Source organism: Pseudophryne corroboree, unplaced genomic scaffold, assembly GCF_028390025.1.
Source record: "Pseudophryne corroboree isolate aPseCor3 unplaced genomic scaffold, aPseCor3.hap2 scaffold_927, whole genome shotgun sequence".
Classification (NCBI taxonomy): domain Eukaryota; kingdom Metazoa; phylum Chordata; class Amphibia; order Anura; family Myobatrachidae; genus Pseudophryne; species Pseudophryne corroboree.
Window position 1 is genome coordinate 197177 of NW_026970507.1, and position 13834 is coordinate 211010.

At 49.1% G+C, this 13834-nt stretch overlaps 11 non-coding genes and 1 pseudogene across 11 annotated transcripts; 3 read left to right on the plus strand and 9 right to left on the minus strand.

The window, feature by feature from the left end:
- Positions 1-4015: 4015 nt before the first annotated feature.
- LOC135047321 (U1 spliceosomal RNA) lies at positions 4016-4179 on the minus strand. The gene has a single exon (XR_010239381.1). It is a non-coding gene; the product is annotated as a U1 spliceosomal RNA (small nuclear RNA).
- A 671-nt stretch (positions 4180-4850) lies between these two features.
- LOC135047366 (U1 spliceosomal RNA) lies at positions 4851-5013 on the minus strand. Its single transcript, XR_010239417.1, has one exon. It is a non-coding gene; the product is annotated as a U1 spliceosomal RNA (small nuclear RNA).
- Positions 5014-5165: 152 nt separating this feature from the next.
- Positions 5166-5329, minus strand: LOC135047430 (U1 spliceosomal RNA). The gene has a single exon (XR_010239478.1). It is a non-coding gene; the product is annotated as a U1 spliceosomal RNA (small nuclear RNA).
- Positions 5330-5997: 668 nt separating this feature from the next.
- On the minus strand, positions 5998-6161 carry LOC135047351 (U1 spliceosomal RNA). Its single transcript, XR_010239405.1, has one exon. It is a non-coding gene; the product is annotated as a U1 spliceosomal RNA (small nuclear RNA).
- Positions 6162-6313: 152 nt separating this feature from the next.
- On the minus strand, positions 6314-6477 carry LOC135047404 (U1 spliceosomal RNA). The gene has a single exon (XR_010239452.1). It is a non-coding gene; the product is annotated as a U1 spliceosomal RNA (small nuclear RNA).
- Positions 6478-7147: 670 nt separating this feature from the next.
- Positions 7148-7310, minus strand: LOC135047362 (U1 spliceosomal RNA). The gene has a single exon (XR_010239414.1). It is a non-coding gene; the product is annotated as a U1 spliceosomal RNA (small nuclear RNA).
- Positions 7311-7462: 152 nt separating this feature from the next.
- LOC135047402 (U1 spliceosomal RNA) lies at positions 7463-7626 on the minus strand. The gene has a single exon (XR_010239450.1). It is a non-coding gene; the product is annotated as a U1 spliceosomal RNA (small nuclear RNA).
- Positions 7627-8328: 702 nt separating this feature from the next.
- LOC135047363 (U1 spliceosomal RNA) lies at positions 8329-8463 on the minus strand (annotated as a pseudogene).
- Positions 8464-8615: 152 nt separating this feature from the next.
- LOC135047420 (U1 spliceosomal RNA) lies at positions 8616-8779 on the minus strand. The gene has a single exon (XR_010239468.1). It is a non-coding gene; the product is annotated as a U1 spliceosomal RNA (small nuclear RNA).
- Positions 8780-11140: 2361 nt separating this feature from the next.
- Positions 11141-11296, plus strand: LOC135047371 (U1 spliceosomal RNA). Its single transcript, XR_010239420.1, has one exon. It is a non-coding gene; the product is annotated as a U1 spliceosomal RNA (small nuclear RNA).
- Positions 11297-11970: 674 nt separating this feature from the next.
- Positions 11971-12134, plus strand: LOC135047436 (U1 spliceosomal RNA). Its single transcript, XR_010239484.1, has one exon. It is a non-coding gene; the product is annotated as a U1 spliceosomal RNA (small nuclear RNA).
- A 152-nt stretch (positions 12135-12286) lies between these two features.
- On the plus strand, positions 12287-12449 carry LOC135047356 (U1 spliceosomal RNA). The gene has a single exon (XR_010239409.1). It is a non-coding gene; the product is annotated as a U1 spliceosomal RNA (small nuclear RNA).
- The last annotated feature ends 1385 nt before the right edge of the window (positions 12450-13834 follow it).

Here is a 13834-nt window from a genome sequence, read left to right on the forward strand (position 1 = left end):
GTCCTGCTTCCATGTAGACCATTATGCGCTGGATCTGTGGTAAGATTCAGCATGCTCATTCCATGGCAGGATTGCCGTTACTGAATTAGGTGAAGACCCATTCTACTAGAAAGGTGGGTTCATCCTGGGCAGCTGGTCGGGAAGTCTCGGCATTGCAACTTTGCCGAGCAGCTATTTAGTAAACACTTTTGCTAAGTTTTACAAGTTTGATACCTTGGCTGATGATAACCTCAAGTTGGGTCATTCGGTGCTGCAGAGTCGTACGCACTCTCCCACCCGTTCAAGAGCTTTGGTATAACCCCATGGTTCTTAATGTGACCCCAGCATCCTCTAGGTCGTATGAGAAAATAGGATTTTAATACCTACCGGTAAATCCTTTTCTCTTAGTCCGTAGAGGATGCTGGGCACCCGTCCCAGTCCATACTGTGTCTGCAGTTATTACTTGTGGTTATACACATGTTATGTTATGGTTCTGGTCAGCTTTTTGCTGCAATTGTTCATGCCGTTGGCTTGTGTTCTGTTGAATGCCACGTTCTGCGGCATGCTTAAGGTGTGAGCTGGTAAGATGCTCACCTTAGTTTAACAATAAATCCTTTCCTCGAAATGTCCGTCTCCCTGGGCACAGTTCCTATAACTGGAGTCTGGAGGAGGGGCATAGAGGGAGGAGCCAGTTCACACCCTTTGAAAGTCTTAAAGTGCCCATGTCTCTTGCGGATCCCGTCTATACCCCATGGTTCTTAATGTGACCCCAGCATCCTCTACGGACTAAGAGAAAAGGATGCCCTTGCGCACTATCCTGACTTCTCCTCCCGTCTGCTTACTTTGTGCCTTCCAACGCACAATGCGAACTACAGGTGGTGCTGCAGGGCCCACACCCTTTTACTTGCCTTACAGAACAGCTCTGGAGCTGTTACAGTGCCCAGCTGCTGCAAGAAATCAGCTTGAATGCTTCAGGGGATGGGGCATGGCCAACATGAGCCCCACACCAAAGGAGGGTGGGGGTGTTTAATGCGAACTAGGGGTCATCCAAGCACCGCAAAAGGCCGCCATGCCCTGCATGCCCCTTTTCTCTTTTCATATGCAGATGAGGGTTCCAGCCAACTTTGGCCCACATCTTGGATGACATCACCGTATGCAAATCCGTCTTCTGCAGACCTTCCCCCAGGAATGCTTGTACTAGTTGTTGCATATGGTTTGATATTTGATGGTGCTTCAATATTAGGCAGCCTTCCACCCTCCCATGTTCATCTGAACAGATGTGGTCTCCCTGCAGTTGTTGTCCCCAGACGAGAGTTCCCTTGTGCGTCCTCAGTTGAATCTCCTTAACTTGACGGGGGAGGGGCTGCCCGAGCAGCCACCCTCCCCAGCCCTATCCCAACTCATACTTATTTTGCATATGAGATCTCTTGATCATGAAGATTGTTCTCACAGGGTGAGGTTCATCCATTATATTTTAAAATAGGAAGGTACAAATTACATATTTGAATTGCATCTATGTGCTGGATTCAAATGTCCCCCCCCCCCCCCCTTCCTTTCTCAATTGTGCCCGTCAGCAGCTATTCTAAGGTTGCTGCCAATGGGTGTGACACATTAATTTCTTCTGTGGGGTACACTGGACTCCACAAGGATTCACATTGGGGTGTAGAGTAGGATCTTGATCTGAGGCACCAACCGGCTCAAAGCTTTTGACTGTTCCCAAGATGCTCAGCGCATCCTCCTCTATAACCCCGCTTCCATGAACAGGGAGCTCAGTTTGTAGTTGGTGCCTTCAGTAGCAGGCCACTTAACAGGGGCCTGCCTCAGGCAGCCTATTCTTAGCTATAAATTTTGACAAGAAAAGAAGAACTTGTTTTATGAGAATCTACAAGGGCTGCAGCAGGCTAGGTCTAATAGACATCTTTACTGCAGCTTCATCACTCCCAGCGGCGCTGTATACTCCCGTGCCCTGGTTGCTGGGTCACTGCAGCGGAGGCTCCAGTTTCTTCCTAAGGTCAGTCACACACACACCGCCCTTCCGGATCACGAGGCCGCTGATGAAGGGGAGCGTGGCCGTAGGGGGTGGACCGTGTGCGCACTGGCGTGGACACTGATTACTGGGCAGCCGCTCCACTAGCCACCAGGTACAGTTAAGGAGCACAGGTCTGGGAGTTTTACTCCTATATTAACCCAATTTTGTACTGCCCGCAGCGCATTGTGATAGGTAATAGGGCCTGATTCAGGTTGGAATGCAATCACAATAAGCGATCCAACTGCAAAAATTGCTAACAGCATACGCATGTGCCTGCATTTTCTGCGGCACCCCGCAGAGAATGCGATCGCCTCTGCCTGTCAATCGGGGCGGGGGGGGGAGAGGGGGGTCAGCAACACTCCATTTCCAAGTCAGGGATGGAGCGGTGCGGGGGCAAGGCTTCAAAATGGGGTCTGCAACGGAGGAGACACAGGGGGCGTGGTCACAGCGGCTGTATGACATCACATTCAGCCGCTGTGATCACAAAAATGGTGGCGGCTTCCTGCGCGCACATACAGTTTGCACCAGCAGGAGGCTACACCATTTTTTATGATCACGCTGAACTGCAGTGCGACTGCAATTACAGCATGGTCAAGAATGGAGGCGTCATGCTGGGTGGCCATGCCCTGTCACTGTGCAGGAGCCAGCACCGCACACACACTAGTCCCCGGGTGCAGCCCCCAACCCCCGGGACACCCGGAGCAACAAAATGTAGATTCAGGCCACCAGGCCACGCCCCTACCTATGAAACCATGCCTCCTTTTTACCATTGCGCTGCTTATCTGCGCGCACTGCATTACAATCTCCTTCGCCACCTCTCTGGGTGTCACCAGTGATAGTGACACCTCTGCCATGCTTGTAGCAGCTGGTCCTAAGATCTACGCCTCAAGCCCTGAGTGTTTGCCCTTGTGACTTGTTGATCATCATAGCGAAGCAGATGCTTACAGAAAACTGCAGGGGCTTAGATTGAAAATAAAAAAATTGATGGGTATAAGGTAGAGAGGAGCGGGTTCGGTTCTCCGAGAACCGAATTCCCGACGAACTCCATGTGGTTTACACTGGTCCGAGGCAGGCTCGGTTGTTCCCGCCTGACTCGGAAAACCTGAACAAGGGAAAATGTCATCATCCCGCTGTCGGATTCTCTCGAGATTCGGATTCCATATAAAGAGCTGCGCGTTGCCGCCATTTTTACTCGTGCATTGAAGAGAGAGCGGAGAGGACGTGGCTATGTTCTCTCAGTGGAAATCTCAATATCAGTGCTCAGTATCAGTGGTTACTTATTGCTGCTCAGTAATACTAGTAGTGTGTCTCTCCTGCTCAGTGTCAGTTCTCAGTAGTATCCTCATCAGTGCTCAGTATCACTGCTCATTGTCTTGTGCTGCATTGTGGTGCTCAGCATACTACAGTACATTACTAATAGTCCAGTGCTGCATCTTGCTGCTCAGTGTCAGTTCTAGTATCCTCATCAGTGCTCACTATCACTGCTCATTACATTGTGGTGTTCTGTATACTACAGTAACATAGTAATATAGTAACATATAGTAACATAGTTTTTGAGGTTGAATAGAGGCAAATTGCCCATCGTGTTCAACCTGTTTTAAGTTGTGATGATTCTACATACTTGCTGAATAATGTTTTATGACTAGTTAGCTACTATAACTCATGTTACCCCCGGATTAACCATGTTGATATTTTAAGTATTATAACCTTGGATAGCTTTTTCATTCAGAAATGTATCCATTCCTTTTTTAAATCCAATTACAGAGTCCGCCATTACCACCTTCCCTGGCAGGGAATTCCACATCCTGATTGCCCTAACAGTGAACATCATAGTATCTCACCTGGCAGGTAAGTAGGAGTTGGGCTAGAGCTGTGGAGGATTGCTGCTCGGGCACCCCCTGTCAAGTGAAGGAGATCCAACTGAGGCAGCACAAGGGAACTCTCGAAAGAAGAACAAGGCTAGAGGAAGATCTGAGACAAAGAAATCTGACTTTTACCAGAGCTGACCAGAGGAAAGCACAAACGCAGTCCCCCACTACCACAAATAATGCAGTCGAGTTTCCCACATTTGGGGAAATCACAGGGGTCAGCATACCCAGAGTGCAATGAATGAACCTCACCCTGGGAGAACAATCTTCATGACCATGGTATCTCCTATGCAAAATAAGTATGATTTGGGATAGGGCTGGGGAGGGCCGCTGCTCAGGCACATCTCTGTCAAGTAAAGGAGATTCAACTGAGGCAACACAAGGGAACTCTCATCTGGGGACAACAACTGCAGGGAGAACACATATTTTCAGATGAACATGGGAGGGCAGAAGGCTGCCTAACACTGAAGCACCCCCAAACAACAAACCAAATGCAACTACTAGTGCAAGCATTCCTTGGGGAAGGCCTGCAGCAGATGGATTTGCATATGGTGATGTCATCCAAGCAGTGGGTCAAAGTTGGCTTCAACCCTCGTCTGCATATGAAAATAAAAAAGGGGTGTGCAGGGCATGGCGGCCTTTTGCGGCGCTTGGATGACCCCTAGTTTGCATTAAACACCTCCACCTTCCTTCGGTGTGGGGCTCATGTTGGCTATGCCCCAGCCCCTGAAGCATTCAAGCTGATTTCTTGCTGCAGCTGGGCACTGTAACAGCTCCAGAGCTGCTCTGTAAAGCAAGTAAAAGGGTGTGGGCCCTGCAGCACTACCTGTAGTTTGCATTGTGCGTTGGAAGGCACAAAGTAAGCAGACGGGAGAAGTCAGGATAGTGCACAAGGGCATAGAAGGGAGCGGCTCAAGAAAAGAGAAGTGGAAACAGACAGCAAACTAGGCTGGAGAGAGACCTGAGACAAAGAGATCTGAATTATACGAGAGCCGACCAGAGGAAACACAAATTATGTAATCAAGTGTCCCACATTTGGGGAAATCGTAGGAGCAGCACACCCAGAGTGCATTGGGTGAGCCTTGCCCTGGGAGAAGCACCTTCCTGATCATAGTATCTCACCTGGCAGGTAAGTAGGAGTTGGGCTAGAGCTGGGGAGGGTCGCTGTTCGGGCACCCCCCTGTCAAGTGAAGGAGATCCAACTGAGGCAGCACAAGGAAACTCTCGAAAAAAGAACAAGGCTAGAGGAAGATCTGAGACAAAGAAATCTGACTTTTACCAGAGCTGACCAGAGGAAAGCACAAACACAGTCCCCCACTACCACAAATAATGCAGTCGAGTTTCCCACATTTGGGGAAATGACAGGGGTCAGCATACCCAGAATGCAATGAATGAACCTCACCCTGGGAGAACAATCTTCATGACAATGGTATCTCCTATGCAAAATAAGTATGATTTGGGATAGGGCTGGGGAGGGCCGCTGCTCAGGCACATCCCTGTCAAGTAAAGGAGATTCAACTGAGGCAGCACAAGGGAACTCTCATCTGGGGACAACAACTGCAGGGAGAACACATATTTTCAGATGAACATGGGAGAGCAGAAGGCTGCCTAATACTGAAGCACCCCCAAACAACAAACCAAATGCAACAACTAGTACAAGCATTCCTGGGAAAAGGTCTGCAGAAGACGGATTTGCATACGGTGATGTCATCCAAGCAGTGGGCCAAAGTTGGCTGGAACCCTCATCTGCATATGAAAAGAGAAAAGGGGTATGCAGGGCATGGCGGCCTTTTGCGGCGCTTGGATGACCCTTAGTTCACATTAAACACCTCCACCCTCCGTCGGTGTGGGGCTCATGTTGGCTATGCCCCAGCCCCTGAAGCATTCAAGCTGATTTCTTGCAGCAGCTGGGCACTGTAACAGCTCCAGAGCTGCTCTGTAAGGCAAGTAAAAGGGTGTTGGCCCTGCAGCACTACCTGTAGTTTGCATTGTGCGTTGGAAGGCACAAAGTAAGCAGACAGGAGAAGTCAGGAGAGTGCACAAGGGCAAGGGCAGGGGCTCAAGAAAAGAAAAGTGGAAACAGACAGCAAACTAGGCTGGAGAGAGACCTGAGACAAAGAGATCTGAATTATACGAGTAGCCGACCAGAGGAAACACAAATTATGTAGTCAAGTGTCCCACATTTGGGGAAATCGTAGGAGCAGCACACCCAGAGTGCAATGGGTGAGCCTTGCCCTGGGAGAAGCACCTTCCTGATCATAGTATCTCACCTGGCAGGTAAGTAGGAGTTGGGCTAGAGCTGGGGAGGGTCGCTGCTCGGGCACCCCCCTGTCAAGTGAAGGAAATCCAACTGAGGCAGCACAAGGAAACTCTCAAAAAAAGAACAAGGCTAGAGGAAGATCTGAGACAAAGAAATCTGACTTTTACCAGAGCTGACCAGAGGAAAGCACAAACACAGTCCCCCACTACCACAAATAATGCAGTCGAGTTTCCCACATTTGGGGAAATCACAGGGGTCAGCATACCCAGAATGCAATGAATGAACCTCACCCTGGAAGAACAATCTTCATGACCATGGTATCTCCTATGCAAAATAAGTATGATTTGGGATAGGGCTGGGGATGGCCGCTGCTCAGGCACATCTCTGTCAAGTAAAGGAGATTCAACTGAGGCAGCACAAGAGAACTCTCATCTGGGGACAACAACTGCAGGGAGAACACATATTTTCAGATGAACATGGGAGAGCAGAAGGCTGCCTAATACTGAAGCACCCCAAACAACAAACCAAATGCAACAACTAGTACAAGCATTCCTGGGGGAAGGTCTGCAGAAGACGTATTTGCATACGGTGATGTCATCCAAGCAGTGGGCCAAAGTTGGCTGGAACCCTCATCTGCATATGAAAAGAGAAAAGGGGTATGCAGGGCATGGCGGCCTTTTGCGGCGCTTGGATGACCCTTAGTTCGCATTAAACACCTCCACCCTCCGTCGGTGTGGGGCTCATGTTGGCTATGCCCCAGCCCCTGAAGCATTCAAGCTGATTTCTTGCAGCAGCTGGGCACTGTAACAGCTCCAGAGCTGCTCTGAAAGGCAAGTAAAAGGGTGTGGGCCCTGCAGCACTACCTGTAGTTTGCATTGTGCGTTGGAAGGCACAAAGTAAGCAGACAGGAGAAGTCAGGAGAGTGCACAAGGGCATAGAAGGCAGCGGCTCAAGAAAAGAGAAGTGGAAACAGACAGCAAACTAGGCTGGAGAGAGACCTGAGACAAAGAGATCTGAATTATACGAGAGCCGACCAGGGGAAACGCAAATTATGCAGTCAAGTTTCCCACATTTGGGGAAATCGCAGGAGCAGCACACCCAGAGTGCAATGGGTGAGCCTTGCCCTGGGAGAAGCACCTTCATGATCATAGTATCTCACCTGGCAGTTATGTAGGAGTTGGGCTAGAGCTGGGGAGGGTCGCTGCTCGGGTACCCCCCTGTCAAGTGAAGGAGATCAAACTGAGGCAGCACAATGGAACTCTCGAAAGAAGAACAAGGCTAGAGGAAGATCTGAGACAAAGAAATCTGACTTTTACCAGAGCTGACCAGAGGAAAACACAAACACAGTCCCCCACTACCACAAATAATGCAGTTGAGTTTCCCACATTTGGGGAAATCACAGGGGTCAGCATACCCAGAATGCAATGAATGAACCTCACCCTGGGAGAACAATCTTTATGACCATGGTATCTCCTATGCAAAATAAGTATGATTTGGGATAGGGCTGGGGAGGGCCGCTGCTCAGGCACATCTCTGTCAAGTAAAGGAGATTCAACTGAGGCAGCACAAGGGAACTCTCATCTGGGGACAACAACTGCCGGGAGAACACATATTTTCAGATGAACATGGGAGGGCAGAAGGCTGCCTAATACTGAAGCACCCCCAAACAACAAACCAAATGCAACAACTAGTACAAGCATTCCTGGGGGAAGGTCTGCAGAAGACGGATTTGCATACAGTGATGTCATCCAAGCAGTGGGCCAAAGTTGGCTGGAACCCTCATCTGCATATGAAAAGAGAAAAGGGGTATGCAGGGCATGGCGGCCTTTTGCGGCGCTTGGATGACCCTTAGTTCGCATTAAACACCCCCACCCTACTTCGGTGTGGGGCTCATGTTGGCCATGCCCCAGCCCCTGAAGCATTCAAGCTGATTTCTTGCAGCAGCTTGGCACTGTAACAGCTCCAGAGCTGCTCTGTAAGGCAAGTAAAAGGGTGTGGGCCCTGCAGCACTACCTGTAGTTTGCATTGTGCATCGGAAGGCACAAAGTAAGCAGACAGGAGGAGAAGTCAGGATAGTGCACAAGGGTATAGAAGGGAGGGGCTCAAGAAAAAAGAAGTGGAAACAGACAGCAAACTAGGCTGGAGAGAGACCTGAGACAAAGAGATCTGAATTATATGAGAGCCGACTAGGGGAAACACAAATTATGCAATCAAGTTTCCCATATTTGGGGAAATCGCAGGGGCAGCACACCCAGAGTGCAATGGGTGAGCCTTGCCCAGGGAGAAGCAACTTCATGATCATAGTATCTCACCTGGCAGGTAAGTAGGAGTTGGGCTAGAGCTGGGGAGGGTCGCTGCTCGGGCACCCCCCTGTCAAGTGAAGGAGATCCAACTGAGGCAGCACAAGGGAACTCTTGAAAGAAGAACAAGGCTAGAGGAAGATCTGAGACAAAGAAATCTGACTTTTACCAGAGCTGACCAGAGGAAAGCACAAACACAGTCCCCCACTACCACAAATAATGCAGTTGAGTTTCCCACATTTGGGGAAATCACAGAGGTCAGCATACCCAGAACGCAATGAATGAACCTAACCCTGGGAGAACAATCTTCATGACCATGGTATCTCCTATGCAAAATAAGTATGATTTGGGATAGGGCTGGGGAGGGCCGCTGCTCAGGCACATCTCTGTCAAGTAAAGGAGATTCAACTGAGGCAGCACAAGGGAACTCTCATCTGGGGACAACAACTGCAGGGAGAACACATATTTTCAGATGAACATGGGAGGGCAGAAGGCTGCCTAATACTGAAGCACCCCCAAACAACAAACCAAATGCAACAACTAGTGCAAGCATTCCTGGGGGAAGGCCTGCCGCAGATGGATTTGCATATGGTGATGTCATCCAAGCAGTGGGTCAAAGTTGGCTTCAACCCTCGTCTGCATATGAAAAGAGAAAAGGGGCATGCAGGGCATGGCGGCCTTTTGCGGCGCTTGGCTGACCCCTAGTTTGCATTAAACACCTCCACCCTCCGTCGGTGTGGGGCTCATGTTGGCTATGCCCCAGCCCCTGAAGCATTCAAGCTGATTTCTTGCTGCAGCTGGGCACTGTAACAGCTCCAGAGCTGCTCTGTAAGGCAAGTAAAAGGGTGTGGGCCCTGCAGCACTACCTGTAGTTTGCATTGTGCGTTGGAAGGCACAAAGTAAGCAGACAGGAGAAGTCTGGAGAGTGCACAAGGGCATAGAAGGCAGCGGCTCAAGAAAAGAGAAGTGGAAACAGACAGCAAACTAGGCTGGAGAGAGACCTGAGACAAAGAGATCTGAATTATACGAGAGCCGACCAGGGGAAACACAAATTATGCAGTCAAGTTTCCCACAGGAGTATATAGGATACGACCCAGTGGTACCTGACGACATAGATACTAACAGCTATTTAATAACATTACGCTAGAAAGTGATTATTAGCAACATATATATCTATATAAACAACCCCGCCAGGGTTGTGCCTTCAAAAATAATCACACACGGACACGCTTTTTAAACCTTTTTTTCACATCTCTTTATTCTTCTTATGCACATGTATGTTAGTTCTGTGATTTTAACCTTTATGTTTCACTGCAGTTTGGGATAATAATATTAATATTTATCCAATTTTAATACATACTTAATAAAGGTTATATTTTATGATTCATTCATTCTGTCCAGTGCGTCAACAGTGCAGATTTCTTCTTGTTTTTTCTCCCAAATTCTATAACAATGACAGTAAATGTTGTTTCTTTTCAAACAGAACTTTCTTGACCATGCTTCTTGCTTGAAAGATCTGGGAGCACATGGAAAACAGTACAAACCATGCAGTATCACAAGAGCCTTTATTTGATATTTCATGAAGATAGAGCAGAATTGAGGACACGTCAACTATTTCTGCCGAAGGTGGTTCATCTTTCCACATGGTGCCTTTGGCCACTGACACCTTCGTTGAGTCAAAGTCTCTGGCTGTGGTCAGAACTTTGAAAATTTATGTCACCAGAACGGTTCAGATTAGGAAAACAGAGGCTCTGTTTGTCCTGTATGCTCCCAACAGGATTGGGTGTCCTGCTTCCATGTAGACAATTATGCGCTGGATCTGTGGTAAGATTCAGCATGCTCATTCCACGGCAGGATTGCCGTTACTGAATTAGGTGAAGACCCATTCTACTAGAAAGGTGGGTTCATCCTGGGCAGCTGGTCGGGGAGTCTCGGCATTGCAACTTTGCCGAGCAGCTATTTAGTAAACACTTTTGCTAAGTTTTACAAGTTTTAGAGTAAAGGAGATTCAACTGAGGCAGCACAAGGGAACTCTCATCTGGGGACAACAACTGCAGTGAGAACACATATTTTCAGATGAACATGGGAGGGCAGAAGGCTGCCTAATACTGAAGCACCCCCAAACAACAAACCAAATGCAACAACTAGTACAAGCATTCCTGGGGGAAGGTCTGCAGAAGACGGATATGCATATAGTGATGTCATCCAAGCAGTGGGCCAAAGTTGGCTGGAACCCTCATCTGCATATGAAAAGAGAAAAGGGGTATGCAGGGCATGGCGGCCTTTTGCGGCGCTTGGATGACCCTTAGTTCGCATTAAACACCCCCACCCTCCTTCGGTGTGGGGCTCATGTTGGCCATGCCCCAGCCCCTGAAGCATTCAAGCTGATTTCTTGCAGCAGCTTGGCACTGTAACAGCTCCAGAGCTGCTCTGTAAGGCAAGTAAAAGGGTGTGGGCCCTGCAGCACTACCTGTAGTTTGCATTGTGCATTGGAAGGCACAAAGTAAGCAGACAGGAGGAGAAGTCAGGATAGTCCACAAGGGTATAGAAGGGAGGGGCTCAAGAAAAAAGAAGTGGAAACAGACAGCAAACTAGGCTGGAGAGAGACCTGAGACAAAGAGATCTGAATTATATGAGAGCCGACCAGGGGAAACACAAATTATGCAGTCAAGTTTCCCACATTTGGGGAAATCGCAGGGGCAGCACACCCAGGTGAGATACTATAATCAGGAAGGTGCTTCTCCCAGGGCAAGGCTCACCCATTGCACACTGGGTGTGCTGCTCCTACGATTTCCCCAAATGTGGGACACTTGACTGCATAATTTGTGTTTCCTCTGGTCGGCTCTCGTATAATTCAGATCTCTTTGTCTCAGGTCTCTCTCCAGCCTAGTTTGCTCTCTGTTTCCACTTCTTTTTTCTTGAGCCCCTCCCTTCTATACCCTTGTGCACTATCCTGACTTCTCCTCCCGTCTGCTTACTTTGTGCCTTCCAATGCACAATGCAAACTACAGGTAGTGCTGCAGGGCCCACACCCTTTTACTTGCCTTACAGAGCAGCTCTGGAGCTGTTACAGTGCCCAGCTGCTGCAAGAAATCAGCTTGAATGCTTCATGGGATGGGGCATGGCCAACATGAGCCCCACACCAAAGGAGGGTGGGGGTGTTTAATGCGATCTAGGGGTCATCCAAGCACCGCAAAAGGCCGCCATGCCCTGCACGCCCCTTTTCTCTTTTCATATGCAGATGAGGGTTGAAGCCAACTTTGACCCACTGCTTGGATAACATCACCATATGCAAATCCATCTGCTGCAGGCCTTCCCCCAGGAATGCTTGCACTAGTTGTTGCATTTGGTTTGTTGTTTGGGGGTGCTTCAGTATTAGGCAGCCTTCTGCCCTCCCATGTTCATCTGAAAATATGTGTTCTCCCTGCAGTTGTTGTCCCCATATGAGAGTTCCCTTGTGCTGCCTCAGTTGAATCTCCTTTACTTGACAGAGATGTGCCTGAGCAGCGGCCCTCCCCAGCCCTATCCCAAATCATACTTATTTTGCATAGGAGACACCATGGTCATGAAAATTGTTCACCCAGGGTGAGGTTCATTCATTGCATTCTGGGTATGCTGACCCCTGTGATTTACCCAAATGTGGGAAACTCGCCTGCATTATTTGTGGTAGTTGGGGACTGTGTTTGTGTTTTCCGCTGGTCAGCTCTGGTAAAAGTCAGATTTCTTTGTCTCAGATCTTCCTCTAGCCTTGTTCTTCTTTCGAGAGTTCCATTGTGCTGCCTCAGTTGGATCTCCTTCACTTGACAGGGGGGTGCCCGAGCAGCGACCCTCCCCAGCTCTAGCCCAACTCCTACTTACCTGCCAGGTGAGATACTATGATCTTGAAGGTGCTTCTCCCAGGGCAAGGCTCAACCATTGCACTCTGGGTGTGCTGCCCCTGCGATTTCCCCAAATATGGGAAACTTGACTGCATAATTTGTGTTTCCCCTGGTCGGCTCTCGTATAATTCAGATCTCTTTGTCTCAGGTCTCTCTCCAGCCTAGTTTGCTGTCTGTTTCCACTTCTCTTTTCTTGAGCCGCTCCCTTCTATGCCCTTGCGCACTATCCTGACTTCTCCCGTCTGCTTACTTTGTGCCTTCCAACGCACAATGCGAACTACAGGTAGTGCTGCAGGGCCCACACCCTTTTATTTGCCTTACAGAGCAGCTCTGGAGCTGTTACAGTGCCCAGCTGCTGCAAGAAATCAGCTTGAATGCTTCAGGGGCTGGGGCATAGCCAACATGAGCCCCACACCGAAGGAGGGTGGAGGTGTTTAATGCGAACTAGGGGTCATCCAAGCGCCGCAAAAGGCCGCCATGCCCTGCATAACCCTTTTCTCTTTTCATATGCAGATGAGGGTTCCAGCCAACTTTGGCCCACTGCTTGGATGACATCACCGTATGCAAATTCGTCTCCTGCAGACCTTCCCCCAGGAATGCTTGTACTAGTTATTGCATATGGTTTGATATTTGATGGTGCTTCAGTATTAGGCAGCCTTCCGCCCTCCCATGTTCATCTGAAAAAATGTGGTCTCCCTGCAGTTGTTGTCCCCAGACGAGAGTTCCCTTGTGCTTCCTCAGTTGAATCTCCTTAACTTGACGGGGGAGGGGCTTGCCCGAGCAGCCACCCTCCCCAGCCCTATCCCAACTCATACTTATTTTGCATATGAGATCTCTATATCATGAAGATTGTTATCACAGGGTGAAGTTCATCCATTATATTTTAAAATAGGAAGGTTCAAATTACATATTTGAATTGCATCTATGTGCTGGATTCAAATGTCCCCCCCCCTTCCTTTCTCAATTGTGCCCGTCAGCAGCTATTCTATGGTTGCTGCCAATGGGTGTGACACATTAATTTCTTCTGTGGGGTACACTGGACTCCACAAGGATTCACATTGGGGTGTAGAGTAGGATCTTGATCTGAGGCACCAACCGGCTCAAAGCTTTTGACTGTTCCCAAGATGCTCAGCGCATTCTCCTCTATAACCCCGCTTCCATGAACAGGGAGCTCAGTTTGTAGTTGGTGCCTTCAGTAGCAGGCCACTTAACAGGGGCCTGCCTCAGGCAGCCTATTCTTAGCTATTAATTTTGACAAGAAAATAAGAACTTTTTTTATGAGAATCTACAAGGGCTGCAGCAGGCTAGGTCTAATAGACATCTTTACTGCAGCTTCATCACTCCCAGCGGCGCTGTATACTCCCGTGCCCTGGTTGCTGGGTCACTGCAGCGGAGGCTCCGGTTTCTTCCTAAGGTCAGTCACACACGCACCGCCCTTCCGGATCACGAGGCCGCTGATGAAGGGGAGCGTGGCCGTAGGGGGTGGACCGTGTGCGCACTGGCGTGGACACTGATTACTG